The sequence below is a fragment of the Protopterus annectens genome, chromosome 2.part0 (assembly GCF_019279795.1).
Source record: "Protopterus annectens isolate FY-2018-M chromosome 2.part0, PAN1.0, whole genome shotgun sequence".
NCBI lineage: Eukaryota > Metazoa > Chordata > Ceratodontiformes > Protopteridae > Protopterus > Protopterus annectens.
Window position 1 is genome coordinate 1578638961 of NC_056728.1, and position 23277 is coordinate 1578662237.

The window sequence follows — 23277 nt, forward strand, 5'->3', positions numbered from 1 at the left end:
ACCAAGTAGGAAATGATGTCCTTCCTGGGTATGACTAATTTTTGTCGAAGCTGGATCCCAAACTATGCTTTGGAATCTGCACCTTTAACCGACCTGATTTTTAAGAAGCCTATGCAGCACAAGGTTTAATACAATGGACACCAGAAGCAGAATTAACTTTCTGTAAAGTGAAACAATTGATAGCATCATCATTAGTTTTAGGATTACCAAATTATCACAAAAGTTTTTTCCAAACTGTAGATTGCAAGCAGGGTTATATGACATCAGTATTGACTCAACAGCATGGGGACAAACAACTCCCCATTGCTTATTATTCATCACAAATGGACCCAGTGGCGCAGTCTCTATCCGACTGTGTACAAGCAGCAGTTGCAGCTGCAATGGCAGTGCAGGCTTCAGCCTCAGTAGTGTTATTCCACCCTCTCACATTGAGAGTGCCTCATGCAGTTGCAATCATTTTACTGCAAGAAAAAGTAGCATATCTTTCCCCTGCTAGGCATCTTTCTTGTATGACTATATTGCTGAGCCAACCTCAGATGACAATTGAACAATGTACTACTTTGAATCCATCTACCTTGCTCCCAACTCCTGTGGATGGCACACCCCATAACTGCCTGCAGGTAATTGAGCAAAAGACACTGCCTAGAAAAAACCTCACGGATGTCCCCTTGGATGATGCCGAGGTGACATATTACGTGGATGGCTCATGCAAAAGGTGTCCTACAGGACAAAACCTAACAGGTTATGCAGTAGTTTCTGATACTGAGATTGTAGAAGTGAAACCTCTACCACATAACGTATCTGCACAAGCAGCAGAGTTGATTGCCTTGACACGGGCATGTACCTTAGCAAAGGGTAAAAGTGTAAACATTTTTACAGACAACTAGTATGCTTTTTCTACTGTACATGTTTTTGCACAACAGTGGAAGAATCGAGGAATGGTGACATCTACTGGCAAACCGATTAACCATGAACAGTTTATTTTAGATTTGTTAGATTCTATTCAGTTGCCTCAGAAAGTAGGTATTGGAAATGCCTAGCTCATACAAAACAACAAGATAGGATTTCAAAAGGCAATGCGAGAGCTGACACAGCTGCAAAGCAAGCAGCCTCAGAAGCATTTCTTTTGAACGAGGAATTACAACCTTCTGAGATTTTGGACTTAGAAATGTTGAAAACAATGCAGACACTTACTACACAAGCTGAAAAACAAAAATGAAAAAAACGAGGAGCAATTCTCAAGGAAGGGCTGTACATCTCCAAAGAGGGAAAACTGATATTACCATCTAATTTATTTAGATATGCAGCTTTGTTGAGCCATGGGCAGAGCCATGTCTCAACAGGGGGGATGGTACAGTTAGTGAATCGGGTATTCGCCACGTACGGGTTTACAAACTACACTAAAAAATTTGGCCTGTCATGTCACACTTGTAATAAACATCATGCACAAGGGGCATTAAAGCCCAAGCAAGAGAGTTTCCCTACACCACCATATCCATTTCATTTCATAGAATTGAGCAAATGTGAAAACAAAAAGTACTGCCTTGTCATTGTGGATATGTTCTCCAAATGGGTGGAGGCCTTTCCAACTAGTAGACCAGATGCAGCTACTGTTGCAAAGACCCGGCATACCGGAAAGGATCTACAGTGACAATGGTACACATTTCTTTAACCAAACTATACAACAGTTGAGCCAGTATTTTGGGATTTCTTTAAAACATCACTGTGCATATCACCCTCAATCTGCAGGGTTAGTAGAGAGGCACAATGGAGTTTTAAAGAATAAACTTAAAAAAACTCATGGTAGACACACAGAAGAACTGGGTGTACTGTTTGCCCCTGGCACTGTTGAGCATGAGAACTGTTCCGAATGCAAAAGGACTGACACCTTTCAAAATGATTTTTGGAAGAGCTTATTATATACCTCAGTGGAAACCTCTCATGCCTGCAGACCAGGAAGCAGATTGGACACTTGCAGAGTATATGAGGAGTATGCTGAATAACAAACATCTTTTACAGTTTAATTCTGTTTCAGATAAAGACCAAACCAAGCCATCCGAAGTAGCAGTAGCCCCAGGCACTTGGTCTGGGTGAAGATAATCAAAAAGAAGAATTGGACGACACCAAAGTGGGAAGGTCTGTATCAAGTACTGCTGAACACGCCCACAGCAGTCAAAATTGCAGAACGTTCATCTTGGATTCATTTGACACACTGTAAACTAGTCAAAAACTTTGAACTTGATAAAACTCTTGCTAACACACAGCAACAGTAGAATGACAAGACCCAGAGATAATAGGAATGCTGAACGACTTCAGCAGTGTTGCATAATCATCTTAATAACTGCATTAGTGACAATGTTCTTTTTGCTGTGGCTTTTGCTGTGGCCTTTCTTTTCTTCAGCCACACCAGCTAGACTGAACAAACGTGATTCAACACTCATAGACTGGCATCCAAACTTTAACACTTACCAAGCAATCAAATATGTGTATGCTGAGACTTTTAATATTTCAAATTGTTGGACTTGCACAGCTATACCAACAGCATACGGGGGGGTTATTGATGGCTGCTGTCCCCCTAGGGGTCAATGAGACTACACCTGTAAAATCTAGAGACAAAATTGCATTATTCCTACCTTTTACACAAACAGGAATTGTATGCTTTTTTAAGAATGACATGATTCAAGTAGGTTGGAGTAAATGTAATGTAACTGTTTCTTATAAATGTTATATTAAACCTAAAAATGCTAAAAGTACAGAAACAATTTGTGATGCAGATTATGACTCATATTTTGAGTCCTTGCATAAAACTGTCAGAGATATACAACATAATCCTGTTCTTTTAAAGCAACTGTCTATAATAGATAAGAAAATGTTTCATGCAGGGAAGGTGTATATCAATACTAAGGTAGAGAACTGTTATTTCATATGTGGGAAAAAGGCATAGAAATGGTTGCCTGAGAATTGGTCCGGCAGTTGTTTTTTGGTTTACCTGGTCCCGGCCATACGACACACTATAGCTTTGCCTCATGGGAGAATTCAAAACGTCAGAGACATCACAAAGAAACCTGAGAATCCAATCAAGAAACCTGAGAATCTGATGGGACAGATCGTAGCAGGCTGGAGAAACCATAACTCTGTGAAATACAAGAGTAAACTAGCACACATGGACTTGAGTGACACTATCATATCCTGGGCTGGTATAGCCCCTGCATATGGTGCAGTTAAATCAATTTGGGAACTGAGAAAGCTATCCAAACTTCTCGATGTCATGAGCAATGCAACTTTTTCTGCTCTTGAATTAATGACTGATGAACTGAATGCAATGAGAACTGTGGTGCTTCAAAACCGCACGGCTCTTGACTTCACCCTAACGGCGAGAGGTGGTACGTGTGCTTTAATCAAAGACAAGTGTTGTTCGTACATTCCTGACAATAAACACGAAATCAATGATCATTTGGAAGTGATTCAGCGAGTGTCAGGCATGACCAGGCCAAGCCCGAACCCACTGACGCACTTTTTCCAGAATTTGTTTGGGGGTGGGGTTCCATCCTAATGAACATCTTGATTGCCATTTGTGTGGGATTACTTTTGTTAGGAGCATGCATTTGCTGTGGTATTCCCTGCATGAAAAAATTAATCAAAGATTTTATAGACATGTCAGTTTCTGAGACTTTGTATCAAAATACTGAAATTGAAGAACTGTTGAAAAAGGAAACACTTTCATAAGTTTAAACTGAATGACTGTCTTAGCTGCAAATCCTCAAAGGAAGAGGTTAGGAGAAGAAAAAAACTGTTTATGCTTTTGAAATAGAATAAAAAGTATTAACAGGGGGGAAATGTTAGAATAATATGTATTAACATATGTGTGCAATGCTTATTTTAAATAAGGGAAGATTAACACGTTTTTATTCTATATGCAGCATTAGTTCTATTTGAAACTGAAAATATGCTTTTCTGAAGTTGTGCTTTCTGACACTGCAAGATGTACTCTGACCTAGTTTGCTAGCACAGCAAAATACATGTTTATGTCTTGTAAATGTACTGGAAAGCAGGTGATTTTCTGCTAGGTCAGGAAATTAAAAGGAGAATAATAATAATTTCTGTAGATCCATTCATTATGGACAATAAGCTCTGTTCGTGCTAATGAAAAAGTGCACAAGCTGCAAGAAAGTTAGATACTATAAACAATGAACTGCTTCAGAAATCTGTACTTGCATTGTGCTTGAATTAGCCATAGTACCTAGACTTGTAACATCACATAGCAAGACAGTTATAATTGACCGGTGGTCGTCAAGGCCATCCTGTTTACTGAAAAAATCTTTTTTAAACTTTGAAGAGTCAGCTAGAAATGTGAGAAACATCTGTAAAGTAACAGAATTGTGAACTGGTGATCTGCTACGTCAGTCGTAGTGGGCAATGTCTTGAAAGAAAGGTATAATAATTGTGACACTTCCTGATTTAGTCAGACAAACTATGTAACTGCATTTTTTGTCTCCTTGCACAAAAATAAAGATACCTGAACTGAACCTTATGCTTTTGGTCTTTTGAAGTATTTTTATTTGACAGTAGCTAAATGGGTATTCAAATGACTACTGGGTGGAATCTACAAAGTGAAAATTAAAAATTTTTACTCCAAGGATAGACTGATGGCCAGGGTAGTGTCTCAGGGTTCAGTCTTCGGGCCACTGTTATTTGGTCTAGTTGTTGTTGTATCTTTTGGCTTTTCTCAGTTAGGTTTCGACACAGTGGAACTCCGGTCCGCTAATGACTGGCAGTAGATTTTTACGTACCAAGTTGCCAGCCCTGATGCACAACCTTCAACAAAGGTACGCCCATTCACGCATGTCTCCACACAGAAGACGCTTTCGCTGAGAATCGAACAGGACAATGTCTTACTGTGAGGCGACAACGCTACCGCAGCACCACCACCGCAGTCATGTAATGTCAGAAAATCCAAAATTTAACTCTGTATGGTTAAGTAAGTTTGCCAATGATATTAAGATAGGCTAGGCAGTAACTAATACTAGTGATTGGCATCTGTTGCAATCTTACTTGGGTAATCTATATAAACGGATAACAACCAAAGGTGTGAGATTTAATAACAGAAAATGCACCATTTTACATTTTGGGCTTAATAATAATCAATATCTTTATGCCCTGGACAATCAGATTTGTGTTTCTTCTGCAGTAATAAGAGATCTAGGTATCATGGTAGACACAAATCATAACTTTGAAATTAATGTGACAAACATAATTAGGAAATGTTATGGTCTTATGAGGATTGTCCTTTGATGTTTCTCAAGCAAATCGCTGGATGTCACTACAGGTCTACTTAACAAGTATAAGACCTATAATTAAGTATGGGGACATTTATGTATATTAAATGTTTTGCAATTGAAGAAGTAGAAATGGATTCAGAAAACCTTTGCCAGACATATGGTTGTCACAACTTATCCTATAAAGAAAGAGTGGTATATTTGCCTTTGTATTTTTTGACTTACCTATTTCTAAGAGGACATGCTATTGTGATATATAGATGCTTTAAGGAAAACATTATTAGCTGACATATTAGATATTGACTTTATTGACCATGGTATTGGTATAAGGAATAAAAAATTGGATGTAAGAAGAGCTATTTCTAATTCAAAGTTAAAGAGATCTTTCTTTCATATTAGGGCAGGAAGGATGTGAAATTCATTACCTAGTCATGTAAGATTGGCAAATTATTTATCAATATTTAAATGGGCATTTGATAACTGTTTTTTTTTTAATTCTGTATTCTCCACGGATGTCTATTAGGCTAACTTCAGAATGGCCAATGCAGACCCTACACATTTTATTACCAAAAACCCTTTCCCTAACTGTACTACGACACAGAATACAGCAACACAAATCATGCATGCACACATACATGCATACATACATACATACATACATACATACATACATGCATGCATGCACACATACATGCATACATACATACATGCATACATACATGCATGCATGCATGCATACATACATACATGCATGCATGCATGCATGCACACATACATACATACATGTAGTTTACTCAGCTAGAGCAGGGTTAGAGAGAAGAATGGTAAGTGTGACAGTATATTAGAGCAGTCAGGTCAGTAACTCAGACTATCAGAGTAGAGTCATTAGTCACTGGGATAGTGCTTCAGATGAGAGCACAGTAGTTAGTCATTAGGTTAACGCTTCTTCTTCCACTGCAATAACAGTGGGGCCTTCTGCTTGGGAGTTAAGCCACAAGGAAGGATGTTGAGCTGAAATCAAGGCAGTAAACCTCCTAACAGTTAAACAAGGGGGATAGACTGGTGTCAGTATTCCATTTTAACCTACTGACCTTCTCCATCATGTGCTGAAAGCTAACCTGCAGGTATAGCACAAACTCCATTAAGGGTATGCTGGGCTCATAAGTGAGCTGGCCTTTTTTATCTAGGGTACAACATGGTAGGTTCACAACAGCTATGACCTCTGAACTAAGGCTTGTTGTCTCTGATAAGATGTTTATAATAATAAATCAACAAAATACAGGTCTACTTCTATTTATCAAAAGGCCAAAATATAGATGATCACAACACTGAGACATAAGTATGCCCTCTGCATACTTACCTGATTCGTGATTCCGAGTTTCATGATTTTTGGCACGGCATTGTGGTCATCGATATTTTGGCCTTTCAGTAAATAGAAGTAGACCCCAAAATACACAGTCTCACTTTTTATTAAAACATCATATTAAAACATCACCACTAGGTACTAAGTGATGATGTTTTAATAAAAGTGTGACTTAGGATATTTATTTGCTTTCAGTTGTTCAGTTAAGATGTTTACAATATCCTTATGTCTTCCCCTTAGGAAAATTGTATATGCTTGTTTAAGTAGAATCATTTTGCAGTTTCTTGACTACCCTAAAACATACCTCTAGGCCATAAATTCAAAGAGTTGAACTTGTGTACCCTAACTCTGCAGAAGCGGCACCAGCATATTTGTTAATGCCGCTCTAACATCTGCTGTGTTGCAATGTTATGTTAGCAGGCTAGATAAAACCATGCTTGAACTGCTCTTAATCTGTCTTTGTTTTGCTAGACCACAGGGAGCATAACAAGTCCTGTTAAGCATATCATCTCCACTGTTCACTTAGTAACTCTTTTCATGCACTGTTAGGGTGAATATGTCAAATGTTATTCTTTTATTGTAAGCCTGTTGCTTGTGGAACATTATTTAAGCTGTGATACACTAACTTAGTTTATCTTTCAGTTTTATTGATTCTGCAGTAATTACAAATGTCATATATTTGCTTAATGGAGTTAGTGCTATATCTGCATTCATACTGCATTCTAGGTGACTTATTTGTCATCTAAAGTTGTGGGAATCAGCTTAAGAATTGTGCAGTGACTTTGTTAATTACATTTTCCTGCCTCTGTGTAAAGCAATTTAATTTGACAAACCATAAACAGCAAAAACGTTTTCTGTCATACCTTTACCAGTAGGTTAAAAATTAAAAATCCTGAGACTTCAAAAACATATATCACAGTATCAAGAACTGTGTAGAATAAATAGATCCCATGGAAATAATACAGTGAATTCATCTTACTACTTTTTTCAATTACTTAATTTAAGTCTGGCAGCATTGCTGAATTAATTGTTTGTCAGGGGTGTTCTTTAGAATGTTTTCCAAGTCTCTGCCTCTGAATGAAATAGGCACAGCTTCTAGTACATGAAATATGTGCCTTATTAATTTACTGCATTTCACAGATTGTGTGCAGAGCATTTTCTCACCTTCATATGTCATACATGTGTTCATAAATATGGACATACAGTATAATTGTATCTTCATTTTTCCTGTATTCAAACTCAGACATCATTACAAGTGGCTGCATATACTACGTTTTGTCTAGCAAACAGAATAACTATTATCACAGACAGGACTCAGGAAGTCAGGATTGGTGATATCACCTCAGCTAAGAGAGCAGTCACAAGCAGGGTACCTCAGGACTCAGTGCAGGGACCACAGCTATTTGGCATCTACTTCACAGAGATAAATGACTGCAAACGGGAAGCTGTCACAGATTCTTCAGTGACACAAATATCTTATAAGAGGGTCTAACACAGACAAATGGCTGGTGCCAAAGTCATGGACTAAAACAGAATGCCTAGAAATGCATTGCAGTGCTTTTGAGAAAACTGCCACCCAAGCTAATTAATCCATCAAAAAGCTGTCTCTAAAAGTTGACCCAGTAGTCAGGAATGTGGGAACCTATGTAGACAGTAATCTGGCCTTTGACTGACATGAGACCAAGAAAGTAAGAAAATCCTTCCATGTCACCCAACCATGGAAATGGCATCCAGGTCCAAGGAAGTGATAGTGACACTTTATTCTACCCTTGTCAGACCCATAATTGAGTATAATGCCACTTTCAGCATGCACCTGACCAAACATATATAACAGTTGGAAGGCCCCCAAAAGTTTCTAACTAGGAGAATCCAGAGTATTAACATGTCCTGTATGGATTGCCTTAATGCCCTCTATACTTGGTCTCCTAAAGGTTACTGAGAAGCGATCTATGCCTGACATATAAGACATCCTTGGGTCCAGCTCTGATGGACATTGGGCACAGATGCCAAATGAACAACATTAGAACCACTAGATCGAAGGATTTAAATTTTGCTTGTTAAATAAATTTCACATGTTGGTGAGACAGATATGTGTCTCAGAGGAACCCATGTGCTGGGAGAGGATACCCATCCATGTGAAGCAGATTCTGTCCCTAACCCTATTAAGCATAACCTTGTGTGATGTTTGCCTTGAAATTTTTGAAAGAATGCAATTTTGTCTAGTTTGACCAGTTGTTTGCATCAGTTTTTAAGTTGTCTAAAAATCTGCCACTTTTGTTGTGTTCTGTCTTTATACGATATGTTTCAGACTTTGTCTCTGTTTAACATGCGCTATTGTTTTTAGTTGAGCCATGGAGCAGGGTTACTTTTGTTTATTTTTGTTCTTATGTGAGCTAACCATTTAGTATGTTAAGGAGTGTTTTATTGAAATGGGTAGCAGCATCTTTTATTGGTAGGTTTTTCAGAGTATTCCACTTGTATTGGGAGAGGTAGTTTATAAAGGTGTTTTTGTTAAAAGATGAGAGTCTATGTATTTGTTTCAATACTGTATGTTTGTGATGGGATTTGTTTGTAATAAATGTGGGGAGATGCCACTGATGTCTGAGAGACAGCCAAAGATGCTAATCTTTGAGGATAAAGTGGTAAGCATCCACTTTTGAAGTGAGTGCCTGTTGTTCTGTTTGTTGACTCTAGTGGGTGAAGTGATTACTTAAGTGAAACTGAATAGGTTAATAGAGAGATTAGCAGAGTCAGCGTTTACAAGTAAATAGTCTATGTTCACATCCCCAAGTGTAATAGTTTATTTATTTACATTAGTGGAAAACCATTGAAGGAGGTCTTCAAGAATGGGAATGTTGTTGCCTGGGGGAATATATAAGGCAAAGAGTTTTGTACTTGTTCAGATGTAGAAGGATAATAGATCTTTCTGGACTGGGGTAGTTGGGGTGACTCAGTGAGTATCTGTTGATGTTTAGTGTGTTTTTAAAAAGTATTACAACCCCTCCAGTTTTTTTCGGGGGCACTCTATCATTTCTTATTATACTGTATCCTGGGGAGAGCTTTCTTAACCTTTAGTGTTTAGTTTTAATTACGTTTCAGTGATGCTTAGAATGTCTGGGTTGTGTGCTGCAATGCATGCATGGAAGTCGAGAATTTTGTTGTAGATGCTTCTGAGGTTTATTTGAATTAATAGTAGGTTGTGGTTAGGATTAGTGGGCTATGTGTTTGTAATGGGGGAAGCTGGTGGGATAGATAGAGTTTGGTTGGTTTGAAGGCATGGTCTAGGTTGGGTCTGCACAGAGTGGGAGAGTGGAAATGTGGTGATAAAATTTGTTCTTTTTTTGTATATTTATTTCTTAAGTCTGATAAAGATATATGGGTCTGGTAGTTCTCTTTGATGTATCTGTAACTGAAGATGGCCCGAGTTCCCAATGGGTAGAGACTGTATGCAATTTTGTAGTTGATGGGTGGATGTTTGTTAACTAGGAATATAAAGTTGATAAAGATAGAGCAACGGGGGAGGGCGGTGTGGTAGGAAGTGGCAATGGTGAGTATGCTTAGTATAACTGTGAGAGTAGACTGGAGTTGCAGCATGTTGTATATGAGTTAGGGGGGATAGAGTTAGCTGGGTGGAAATTACATACTATTTTTGTTGGAGTAGATTGGAAGAAGTGAGTTAGGTAGGTCTGTGATATGAATTTGCAAGTCGAGGAGTTAGGCTAGTTGGATGGCTCAGTGAATTTGGTTGGCTGTTTTGTTGTAGGAGGTTTGGGATAGAATGGTATAAGTTCAGATGAAGTGGAGGTGGGTGGGAATGGGGGAAGAGTACTGGAGCAGAGTGAGCCTGAGCATAGCAGGCTGAGAAAGTAGTACAGCTGCTGTGGGTGAAAAATATATATATATGTAAGCCTGAAAGTTATATAGGACCAGGCAATAACATTGTATTGAAGTAATGAGGTGAAAGAAGATATGTAAGTGCATTATGAGTATCCAAAAGATAAAGGCGTATGAGATAGGCAGTAGACTGAAGTAGTTATGAAAAAGAAAGTTTGAATAAATGAGAAAATAACTTTTTTTAACTACTTTTAAAGCTCACCACATTTAATATTCAAAGTAGAAATTGTTTGTTCATTAGTTAGTGAAAACTTCAGGGCATGGAAAAAGGAAGAGACAAACCAACATAGAACTGCCTATACAGGCAAAGAGGAGGAGTCACAAAAGCAGTAGCTGGAAAGAGCAGTTAAAGTACAGGCTGCCAGCAACAGTAGGGTGTAGCCCATTAATTAGAGAGGGAACGAGAAGGAAAAGATTAAGGTGCAGTGGAGGCTATTTTAAATTCTAGTTAAAACAGCCAAAAAGCAGACCACTAAATACTCCTGAAGCAGAGAGCAGACATTAAACCTGGTGCCATTTTCAACAGAGCATGACTAGGACAATAGAACGGACAAATAAACTCTCTTACAATGAGTAAAGAGACATGTCTGTACATGTTTGCAGGGCTGGATTCAGTATTTATTCTGCTGTAGTCTTTGGGGTGGTTTGTGGGGCAGTCCATGACTATCTAGCTTGTGCAATTTGCCGAGGTGGACAGTTGTAGGGAGCTAACTCTCCAAACAAGGGATAAAGGAGATAAGGGTATAAGGGAGGTGTGATATTAAAACATAAAGTTTGGAATTAACAAGGATAAGTATTTAGATTATATGGAGCAAATTGAGAGGGTAGAATGACTCATGAATGGAAATATCTGAAGAGAGATTCAGTGAGAATAAATGAAAGTATTTATTTTTCTTTTATTTTAATTTATGTTTTATGCTGTTAGTCTAACTAGGCCAGTGGCTTCTTTTCAGGGGAAACCTGATGATGGGGAAATTTAGCTAGGGCAACAGGAAAATTGTCATAAGATCTTTTATATCCACATCAGCCATCAAGAAATGAAGTTGAAGGGGCGTAGGGTTTAAACCACTTTTGAAATATGGCCCACTCAGGAGTGCATCACCCGCACCCCCTCTTATGCTGCACTGCAGTGTCAGCATTGGAAAATTGAATCCAAATATGAGAGATAGTAATGCAGCCCACAGCCCTCTCAGAAATTAGGTATAGCATTTCAAATGGCTTCAGAGAATATGGTCCTGCCTTGTTAGATACCACTAATAATTATACATGTTGCATAACAAATATCATTCCCATTGCCAGGTATCATCTGAGAGTGGAGTGAAACATCTTTCAGGTACAAAAAAGCATACACAAGATTTCCTACATGTCTACCCACATGCAGTGCACTAATAGCACTGTTGCTTGAACCACTAATGCCAAGGCACACTTCGGTTACTTTCATGTTTAGAATAAAAGAACAGTTTGTATGAAATTTACTTAATGGGATATCTGTGGTCCATAAGTACATTTTTTCAACTGTTTCATGAATCTGCCAAAGTTGTGCTAATGGCTGCACACTTGAAGTAATTTAAATGCATAATGAAAGTATCATTTAGAGCGGGAGACAACTAAATGATCTCATTTCGTTACATCTTTAGAAATATATTGTAGGAAACAGATCCGATGTCTGGTTAAAAGAAAGACCAGCTATGGATAAATTAATTTCAAAATCAAACCTCTAAATAAATTGTTTATATGGCTATTTAATGGATAAATTAATTTAAAAATCAAACATTTAAATAAATTGTTTATATGGCTATTTAATGTAAGGGCAGCCATGGTGGTGCAGTGGTTAGCGTTGCTGCCTCACAGCAAGAGGTTCTCCAGTTCGATCCCTGGCTGGGGTGCCTTCTGTGTGGAGTCTGCATGTCCTCCCTGTGGTCGCGTGGGTTTCCTCCGGGTGCTCCGGTTTCCTCCCACATCCCAAAGACATGCTGTAGGTGGATTGGACACACTAAATTGTCCCTAGGTGTGAGTGCATGCATGTGTGTGCCTTCTGTGGAAGGTTGGGTGCCGGGCTGGCAACTCGACACTGTAAAACTCTACTGCTAATCATGAGCAGATGGTGATCCGCTGTGGTGACCCCTTACCGGGAAAAAGCCAAAAGAAGAAGAAGAAGATATGGCTATTTAATGTAATGCAGTAAACCACTATATATTTAACTTAGAAAGTGCCATAAAAGCAAACTCGAGACCTTCCTTCTGAAAACATTGTAAGCACTGCATTTGTAATAGTCTTAAAATGTGGAAAATGGTAATGAAACAAGGTTGTTAGAGATATGCACGCTACGAGAGAGACCTTGAGTTTCTGCTGCAATTCGGCATATTTACAGAATCAGAGTGTGTCTAACAGAACTACTGCATTACCAAGAGATGAAACAAATACACATTTGTGAGTTTGTTTGATCCAGTAGATGTAAACTTGAACATCTTTAGTGCTACTGAAGTTTGTCTCTCTCTTATGGAATTAAAAACTCATTTCCAAATCTATGTTTTTCTACTTTTTATAAATCAGATGACACAGTTAACATTTTTTGACAAGGAAAACATAAATTGCCAGTATATTTTTATTCATGTAGAACTTGAAAAAAACAACAGTTATGGAAATAGCACTAATTATATCCCACTGTCAGCCCTTCTGGACTAATTGTTGAAATATCGCTAACAAGTACTGAAGATTTTTTTTTCAAATAAAACAGTCGTATGCAGTGTTCCTAAATAGCAATCAAATATATTTTCCATTTCAAAAGACAGCTAAAAGTTAACACTAAGTATGGCAAGTTGCTATGACTTCAGATGTTAAAAACAGAACAGTTCTAAAATAATTTTATCTCACAACATACACTTCACAGGTGATATTTACATTAATGTCACTGCCAGTGACAGGTTTTTTTCAAACATGACTTAAAAATATGCTAAGCTGTAAACTACAGTTAATGCAAGGTCAGTGACTAAGATGAGAACAAATGGGTAAGTATCAGTAATATTAAAGTGCACTATTGTAGTCAAGCTAGGACTGGATACCAGATGTGGTTTGTTACTTTCCAGTTCATGCACCATGTCACAGATGCAGTCCAATCTATTTGTTCCATGTGACATCAACAAAAGAAGTAATGTGATGTTTTACTTGTGTGGGAGACAGTATTGAATTCATCTTGTCTGAACTGTGAGCTGCTTTCAAGATTTCCCCTTTCCTTCCTAAATGACTATTGGTTCCGCCTTAAGAGAATGGTCAAGAAAAGAAGTGATAATGAAAGGGATGCTCGACTTGTTAGAATTTGCACCAAATTAATTGATGCCCTCAAGTGAGGAGGTCACAGCAGGATGGCAAACCTTCTCACTGTAATTTGTTCTTTACTGCTAACCTTCACATTAACAGCTTGCCCACCCCTTTCCTGCTAAAAGGAAAGGCTACATTATTCTTTTTTCTTTGAATTTAAGTGAAAAAGAAATTAGAGGTGCCCCACTCACTTATTCAGAGTTTATACGTTTACTGCTGAAAGTGACATTGAGTTCCTTGGCATTTCTGAAGTAGTCAGTCTGGTCACTGAATACACATAGTAATTAATATCTAAATTCATAAATGTACCAACCAATGTATGGCCACATGCAGATTCCCAAACTCTAGTTTCAGCTCAGTTTTGCATATCTTCCAGGTACCTCCACTTCTTGTCTAAGGCATATTCATACCTCTTAACCTCTTACTGCAAGAAACCTGGACAAAGTCAAAAATAATTTGGAGACAAATGTCCAAAAGTAAGGAGATATTTTAAATATTGGTCTTATAAACTTAGAAAGTTGCTAAAATAACAGGATGTGTGTTAGCATGTATTTTTTGCATGATATAAAGGATCTGAAGTCTGAAACTCAAATGTATGTCATTATTTAGTAACTTCCGTCATTCAGTGATTTACCAGAAAACCATAAACATTATGAGGAACAGACTGAAAAATATAAAGCACAAATCGAGACATTCTGAGAAAATCAGGATGATTGAGATGTATGGTCTTATTCAATGATTGGTCATAGAGAAGAATGGATCATACACCTCTGCTAAGACTGAAAAGCACATAAAAATCACCCCTGCTTTTACACCCAGTTGTTTAATATTGATAACGGATCTTGTTTTTCTAACTTACAGGCAGATTTTCTTAGCAATTATATTGCAACTCTTTTTTAATACAGTTGAAGCCTGACATTGTATGATCAGTTTGCATGTTTTCTATATTACTCACTGTGATATTTTTTAGTTCTTTAGGTGGAGTTTATAGATGGCTGCTTAACCTTCCCCTCTCCCTTTTTTGTTCTTTTGCTCGCTAACGTTTTACTTGGTTCCTGCAATTTCTCAAGTTTATGCCTTAAAAAGCATTGTCTTGTGTGTCTTTACATAGTTTGTTGCTATTTACATCCTTTACACAGCAATTTGAAAATAAGATTTATTTCCTGGTTTGGAAGGCCTCCTACTCTCCTGTTATTGTTGAGTCTTCTGCATGTGTCTACAAACTGACGGACTCTCACACTCATGTGTTTTCTACCTGCCTTGCTCCCCTCCCACCCCGAGTTCCCCAGCCTCCGCAGACTCAAACCTTTATTCCAGTCTATCTCCTCCTACTTTTGCTCACATCATAATTGCAACTTAAAGGAGCACAGCATATAGCAACACAAGTAAGCATACATAACCCCTGGCAACTCCTTCTCTCTTTCATAATCACTGTCTGTCAAGTTCATTTCTATCTCTCACTCTGCCTCCCTTCTCTCAGCCTTTTCAGAGTTAACTACTAGTACCCCCAAAAAACTCTCAGGGAGTTTCATGTCTTTTGAAATGTCCTCTCCTCTCTTCATCTCAGCTTGCACTATCCTGCTGTTTTTTTCTTACCCTTCCATGCACAGCAATAGTGTTTCATGACCTACTGAGATGAAATGCAGCTCTCATACATCTTGTAAAAATCCTTGTTTGTCTTACCTCAGTAATTACTATTCAACATCCCTATCCATATACCCAAATATGCACATATCCCCAACTTTAGCCCCTCCCTTATATACTTTTCATTGCGTGTCACATCAGCTCTTACTTACTTATGTTGCCAACCCATCCCTTACAAGGCACTACCTTAAACTACCCAAATTACTCTGTAAGTTTGCCCCTATAATACCCCTTCTACTCTGTGCAGCAACATTGAACATAACCTGACCCATCTCTTTCATCTTGTGTTTTAATTAATGCCCGTAGTATCAAGAAGAAAGCAGACCAGATAAACAGCTTTTTCAAGTTCCACCACCCTGACCTCACAGCTATAACCAAATCCTGGCTCAAACCCACTGAGCTTTCCATCAACCATTTCTTGTTGGGTACAACTGTTATTGTGATGGGAGACTTGGTTTTAGACTCAGCAGAGAAACTCTACTACTTTTTAAATCTAATTTAAATGTCCAGCTCTAAGTTCAAAGCAGCATTGCCTCAGACGCTGGTCCTAACAGGATATTTCTCCATGTGCCTTCTGCTAACGATTTTCCTATTCATTTTGCTGTTGCTTACCTTCCTCCTCCTACCTCCTTAGCCGTACTCAAAACCTTTATGCTTGAAATTACTTCCTCAATACAAAATCTTAAAAATGTAGTCCTACTAGGGGAGTTCAATCTCAACAGTTTTTACTCTAATCAAAATACTATCTTTAATCACTTCAAATTCACACTGGTCATTGAACAAATCAGACCAAACCCTAACTCTTCTCATCACTCATGTCTTGATCTTATTACTACTAATAATCCTAACATTATTTCTCAAATTCTCATTCATCCCCTTCCTTCAGTGACCATTGTCCAGTCAGCTTTAATATCTCTCACCAAATAAATGAAATCCATCCCTCCCTCGTATTGTTCCAGAACAAATCCTGATCCAGCATTCTCAAACTAAAGACATTTCTAGACATATTAGATTAGTGTCCTATTCTGTCTTCTACTCACCATAACCACTGCAGCATTTTCCTCACACAAATTTTCACTAACCTCCAGGACTCACTCTTTCCTAAAATCACAAGCCTGTATAAACTGCCAAGAAACAACTGGCTCACATATGAACTTAAATGCCTCCTCAGACTCAAGGAAGAACAACCCATTCTCAACCTCCAGGCACCTCTATACTAAGCTAAGAAATATAGCTAAACAGGCAATCAGGTAACATAAAAGTCACAGTATGAATAAACCTCAGTCATCCCTCCTCATCTCATTTAAAAAGAACTGCCTGAAAGGCCATACTAATCCAGGTAACACCTACTCCTGCTCATCTTACCTCACACCCACTGATTTCAGCTTCCACTTCAGTAAACTTCCCATCCCTGATACCATTAATAAACCTGCTTCTCCCTCTACCCTCCCCCATATCCCCCCTTTGCATTTCAAAGCAGTTAAAGCTACACACATAGTGCCACTACTTGAAGAACTAAAAACTGACTCGGCTGCTGGCCCTGACAATCTTCTCCCATGGTTCTTATGCCTGTGTAAGGACTTCATTGTCCCCTCTCCACTTCTTCACATTTATAATATTTGCTTAACTAAAAACATCATATCTGATATCTGGAAAACAGCCATGTTTAGCCCTCTCTCCCAAAAATCAAACCCATCCCATTTCACTGACTTTTGTCCCATTTCAATTATTCCCATGCTTGGTAAAATCCTTGAAAAATGAGTTTACAGTCAACTCACCCACTGCCTTTCCCAGCATCATCTACTTTTGATAACATTCTCCTGGCTATAGACAAAGGCCGTCTCAATGGAGCCATATTTATTGACATTGCTAGAGCTTTTGATCTGGTTGGCCATAACATTCTAACTAAAACTGGAATTAGCTCAGATACAGATGCCTAGTTTAAAGATTATCATTTCAATCAGTACTTCTCTGTTCAGTTTCAGAACACCCTCGCTGGTTCCACTCCTCTATTTAAAGGCTCCAGTCCGGCTCAACTTATTCTTTCCATTTTCATTAATAAACTACAACTTGACCTCCCTCACCTCTCTCTTACTTTATGCTGATGACATTGTCCTATTTCACTCAAAGCCAACCCCCTTGGGCCATAAGCAACAACTACAAGCTAACTTCTTCCTCTTATCAAATTGCTTAATAACAAAAAGTTAAGTCTGAACACTTCCAAAACTAAGACAATGATGTTTGGTACTTCCTCTAAATGGCAGAAAAACTATTAATCACTTCTTACCCATGAGCATTTTGACAGCCCCATGGATCAAGTCATCTCTTCAAAAACCTTGGTATGTGGCTTGATCTCACACTGAACTTTCACATTCACCTAGAAGAAATAAGGAAGAAAATAAATTCCCTCCTATTTTGGCCCTATAAAATGTCCCCATTTATCTACAGACCAATCAGGAATGCTGTAGCCCAAGGCATTCTACTAGCACAGCTTGAATATGGATGTCCACTGGCTGCAGCAGCACTCAAGAAAAACTCTTCCACTATCGAAACTGTAAGCAACTCTCTCTGCTATTTCATTACCCTCTACACTGGTAGTAAGCATCACCGTATCACTATATCACCCTTAATAAAGACAGTTGGCTACCTGTCGAACAATGTGCCAACCTGCTTCTTGGATCCCAACTTTACAAGCTTCTCAAAGAACACACCTGTCTTTCCTTTGCTTCCAGCCTCTTCAGACCATCTTCGAGTTACAATCTAAGAAGACTTTACCACTGTGGTGTACTTCTTCAATGTCCCAGAACTAGACTTCATTGCACTAACCAAGCCCTCTACATTCTGGGCCCCAGACTCTGGAAATCCCTCCCTCTAATATTAAACACCTCACCTTATAGCCATCATTACATGCACGGCTTAAAGAACATCTCAGATCTGAGTCACCTTGCAAATACCTTTCCACTGGACACATCTCCTAACGCCCCACTCTCCTCTTCACCAGGCAGGAACCTTCATCTCCTCACATTATTTCCCTGCACTAATATGTGACATCTCTTCCACATTGTATATGTTGTATATAGTTAAGTGCTATGTGCTCTTACCTTACTTCTGCTGTCATTTATACGTTGTGCTTTATCCCATCACTGTTTCACTCTCTTCTTCCCTCCTTACTCTAACCATAATTTCTTATTGTTTCCTGTACTGCATACTTTATTATTCTTACTGTTATCAATTCATTGTTACTGATTCATTGCAGTCTGGATATAAAATTTGTTTGCACTTCATAATAATTCTTGTTTAGTTGCTTGTCTACTGTCATTTATGTATATCCAGGCTGAGATTAAAATAGGTCTATTGTGATCAGTGCTCTACCCAGGTTACCAGACGAAATTAAATAAATAAACAAACAAATAAAGAAAGAAGCAAGCAATCTGTTTAAGCATCACTAATTGTCTCACCAGGTATGAAACATATTTTAGTAAAACAAGGTGTAATTATTTTCCAACTTATTACCAATGAAAAGATATATATACCCAAATAAATATCCAGGCCTGACGTATAGTACAGACATGGGAAAGTTTGAATATTTAACAGGTTTTCCACACAAAAATGTGCATTACTATGGATATAGAGTATATACCACAAATACATGTGCAATCTGTTACATTTATTTTGTGTTCTTTGTAATTACTTAAATTATTTCTGAACCAGATAAGCATCTCCATCCAAATGGACCCTGTGGAGCCACAACCCAAGTCAAATGTTGATATAAAATTCCACAGCAGATCTATTAAAAATACATATAATACAACAAATAGATATGTAATAGAGCATACACAGTGAAAGATAACAGAAAGTAACTGAATCATAGCGTAATACAATCAAGAAATTTGCAAAATTCATGCATCATCTTCAATTCCACTATTATCACTTCTGCTGACAATCCTTTTGATATGCTTTCCCTTACTCAAACCTCCTTTAACCTCACTGAAACCTGGATAAGTAATCACAATCTTATCCTTAACCCTAACAAGAAAAAACTTCTATTCCTACCTAATTCTCTCAGTCATTTTAAATCTTCTTTTACTATCTCTTCCTTAAACAATACTATTATCTCTGTTGAACATCACACAAAGCTACTTGGCATTATCATGGATAACCAGCTTAAATTTAATCTCCATGTACTAAGCTGTGTAAAGAAAACTCACCAAAAGCATGGCTTGCTGTATAGAAACCAAAGATTCTTTGCCCCCAAGTCCAATATATATCTTGCTCAAGCTTATCTCCTTCCTAACCTTTTGTATTGCTCTCAGGTTCTCACTAACTTACAGTCCAATCTTCTTTCAAAACTTGATACCACATATAACAAAGTAGCCAGATTTGCTGCAAACTTGCTACCAAAATCTCATCACTGTGTTGCTCTCCAGTATTTCAACTGGTTAGAATTTCCTAATCGATATTTATTTTCTCAACTTCTCAGAATCCATACCATTCTTAATAAACCCTCCTTCTGTCCTAGTTTATCTTCTCTTGTCTATCTTTATTACCCACCACACCCCCTTAGAAGCTCTGAACAACATCTCTTACAGATTCATAAGCCAAAAAAAAAAACTTTTGGTCAAAACGTTTTTGCCTGTCTTCCTGCTCTGTCTTAGAATAAGCTCTCCTTGACCCTTAGAAACATCACTCATCCACAAGAATTCAAGTCAGCTGTCAGACTTTACCTCCACAGCTGCAAGATATGTCTTTGTAACCATCCCACCTAAACTTTTTTCCCCTCCCTCCATTTTTTCCCTTCTTTTTCCCCTACCCTCTTTTTTCCTTCCCCTCTACCTCCCGTGTCCTTAAACCCTCACACTAGTCTTTCTTCCAGAACTTTTTTCTATCTTCTAATTTTTCTCTTCTAATCTCCTAAACTTGACATGCCTTTTTTAATTATATCTTGTCAAAATAATAATATTCTACCTATTAACTTTTTAATCTTAACTCATTATTGTACTTTTTTCTAATTTGCTCTTTGTTTTGTAACCTGTCTGTTTATATTTCTGTACCACAAAAGTATTGTTTTTTATATTACCTGTTCTCTAAATCTATTTTATTATAATTTTATACAAATTTTATACAATTATTCTTTTCCACTTCAGAGATGTTTTCATCGGGTCTCCTCTGAACATGGGTGCAAACTCAGATGGACTAACCCAGTCAACAAATATCAAATAAATAAATATTGATTTAAGTTGTATAGAGTATGCGTTAATCAGATGAGATCATGGAATACATATACTGGTAATAAATTGTGTCACCTGTTTCATCTACCTACTCATCTATCTCGTTATCTAATGATATATATATATATTTTATAATCTCTGTCTAATATATATACATTTATGCATATATACTATATTACTATATACACAGATAGATACAGATCTCTCTCTCCCTCTCTCTCTCTCTCTATATATATATATATGTGTATATATATATATATATATATATATATATATATATATATATATATTTATATATATATATATGGATTCACTAGTGAATCCCGAAATAAAATAATCCCGAAGACCTAAATACTGAAACAATAAGCCCAAAACCCCACATTACCGAAATATTAAAACCGCAAAATTCAAAATCGCGAAAGTACTACATACACAGAGCACACACACTAACATACACACAGCTTCCCCACATAACCAAACCACCCTACACTAAAGATATGCAGGGGGGCTTCACCCCCCTGCACCCCCCCATGTGGGGGGGCTGTGCACCCCACACCCCCCTACTTTAATATTCTAACTTCAAGATCACACAAACATACACACAGGGCAAACTCACACCCACACATTACAGACCCTCACACACACACACACACACACACACACACACACACACACACACACACACACACACACACACACACACCACAGTCACAACACACACTTACACACAATAAAGCCCGTCACAAGCACACTTGCACACACATACTTATCTGAACCACAACACCAGAAGCACTAACTCAAAATACCTTAACATCGGGATTTTGAATTTCGCTCTTCTAGTCTTTTGGTAATGTGAGGTTTTGGTTACATGGTCTCGAGCTTTTGAAATTCGAGATTTCAAACGTTTGAGATTCAGTAGTGTTCCCATATATATATATATATCTATATATATCTATATATATATATATATATATATATATATATATATATATATATATATCTATATATATATATATATATATATATATATATATCTATATATATATATATATATATATATATATATATATCTATATATATATATATATATATATATATATATATATATATATATATATATATATATCTATATCTATATATATATATATATATATATATATATATATATATATATATATATATATATGCCTATGTCTCTATCTGGTGACTGGGAATACTGGGACTATGAAATGGGACAAAACTCATTTGCTCTGGGGGTAGGAGGAAATTTTCTACAAATACAGTGGTACAAAATGAAAGAATATACAATCAAGGCTTGACTGGGTATAGGAGACTCTCCCAAAATATACACTAGGAAACAGTGACTTCTTCTTCTTTCGGCTTTTCCCAGTTAGGGATCGCCGCAGTGGATCACCTGTCCACTCATGATTGGCAGTGGAGTTTTTACGGTGTCGAGTTGCCAGCCCGGCACCCAACCTTCCATAGAAGGCACACACACGCACGCACGCACTCACACCTAGAAGACTGCAGACTAGAGCAAAAAGGCAGCCTTATGGAACTGTGTTATCCTGCAGTCAAAAATGATGACCTTGAGTTTGCCATGCTGAAGTATGACATCTGCTAGAAAATAAATTGATGCAGCTATTTGGATGGGCCAGTGAAAGTCTTTTGTTGCTGTTCTGTGGCAAATATACTGACTGTATCAGACTTATTTATTCATGTATTTAACTAACAAGCATTGTACTATAATTTTCTTTGAATCAATTACTTTAAAATGTGCAGATTGAGCAAACAGTATAAAATAATTGTCTTGAATTAGTTAGTTATAAGATACAGACTTTAAATCATTTTTAATATGATCATTATATCTGACCTTAGTTTTAAATTAATTTGCTTCAGATAAAAACAATTAAAATAATTGCCTTGCGCTGTCGCTTAAAAGATATACACCTAGATTAATTCCTCTTAGGGGTTGCCTCTAAGCTTAATTTGATTCATTTCATTACCTCATGTATAATTTAATGCATTGTATCGGAAAAGTGTCGGAGTGATTACGCTGTTTTTCATATTATGCATACTTCTGTACATACTATTTTAATTCCTGGCCAAACAGCTTTATCTGTACCCGTTGTGGTCTGCTAACTAAATCAGAAATGGTACTGTAGCAGATGTCTTATGTGGGTGCTACATAGCAAGCTTTTCCGTGGTTCACACTTTTCAGTTACCTGAGCATCTCTACATCTCTGTCTCCAAATGACCAATGACAACTTCTGGAAAAATGCACCCCTTTTATTTATACAAAGTCCACTTCCTTTTATTTTTTCTCTTCCCTAAAAACTCTGCACTTGTAAGTTAAACTTTGTGAATAGAAAAAAACGCTCTTTATGTTAGTTAAAGTAAGTGACCTGTGGTGGTTCTTTATGTTTATCCACTGACTTTACTACTGCAGCTATTTTTCCTGAACTGCATTTTGTTGACTTGCATGAAAATCCACTGTCTTGTGTGGACATTGTTAAACTGCACTGCCACATTTCCTGAATTTACTGATATAACG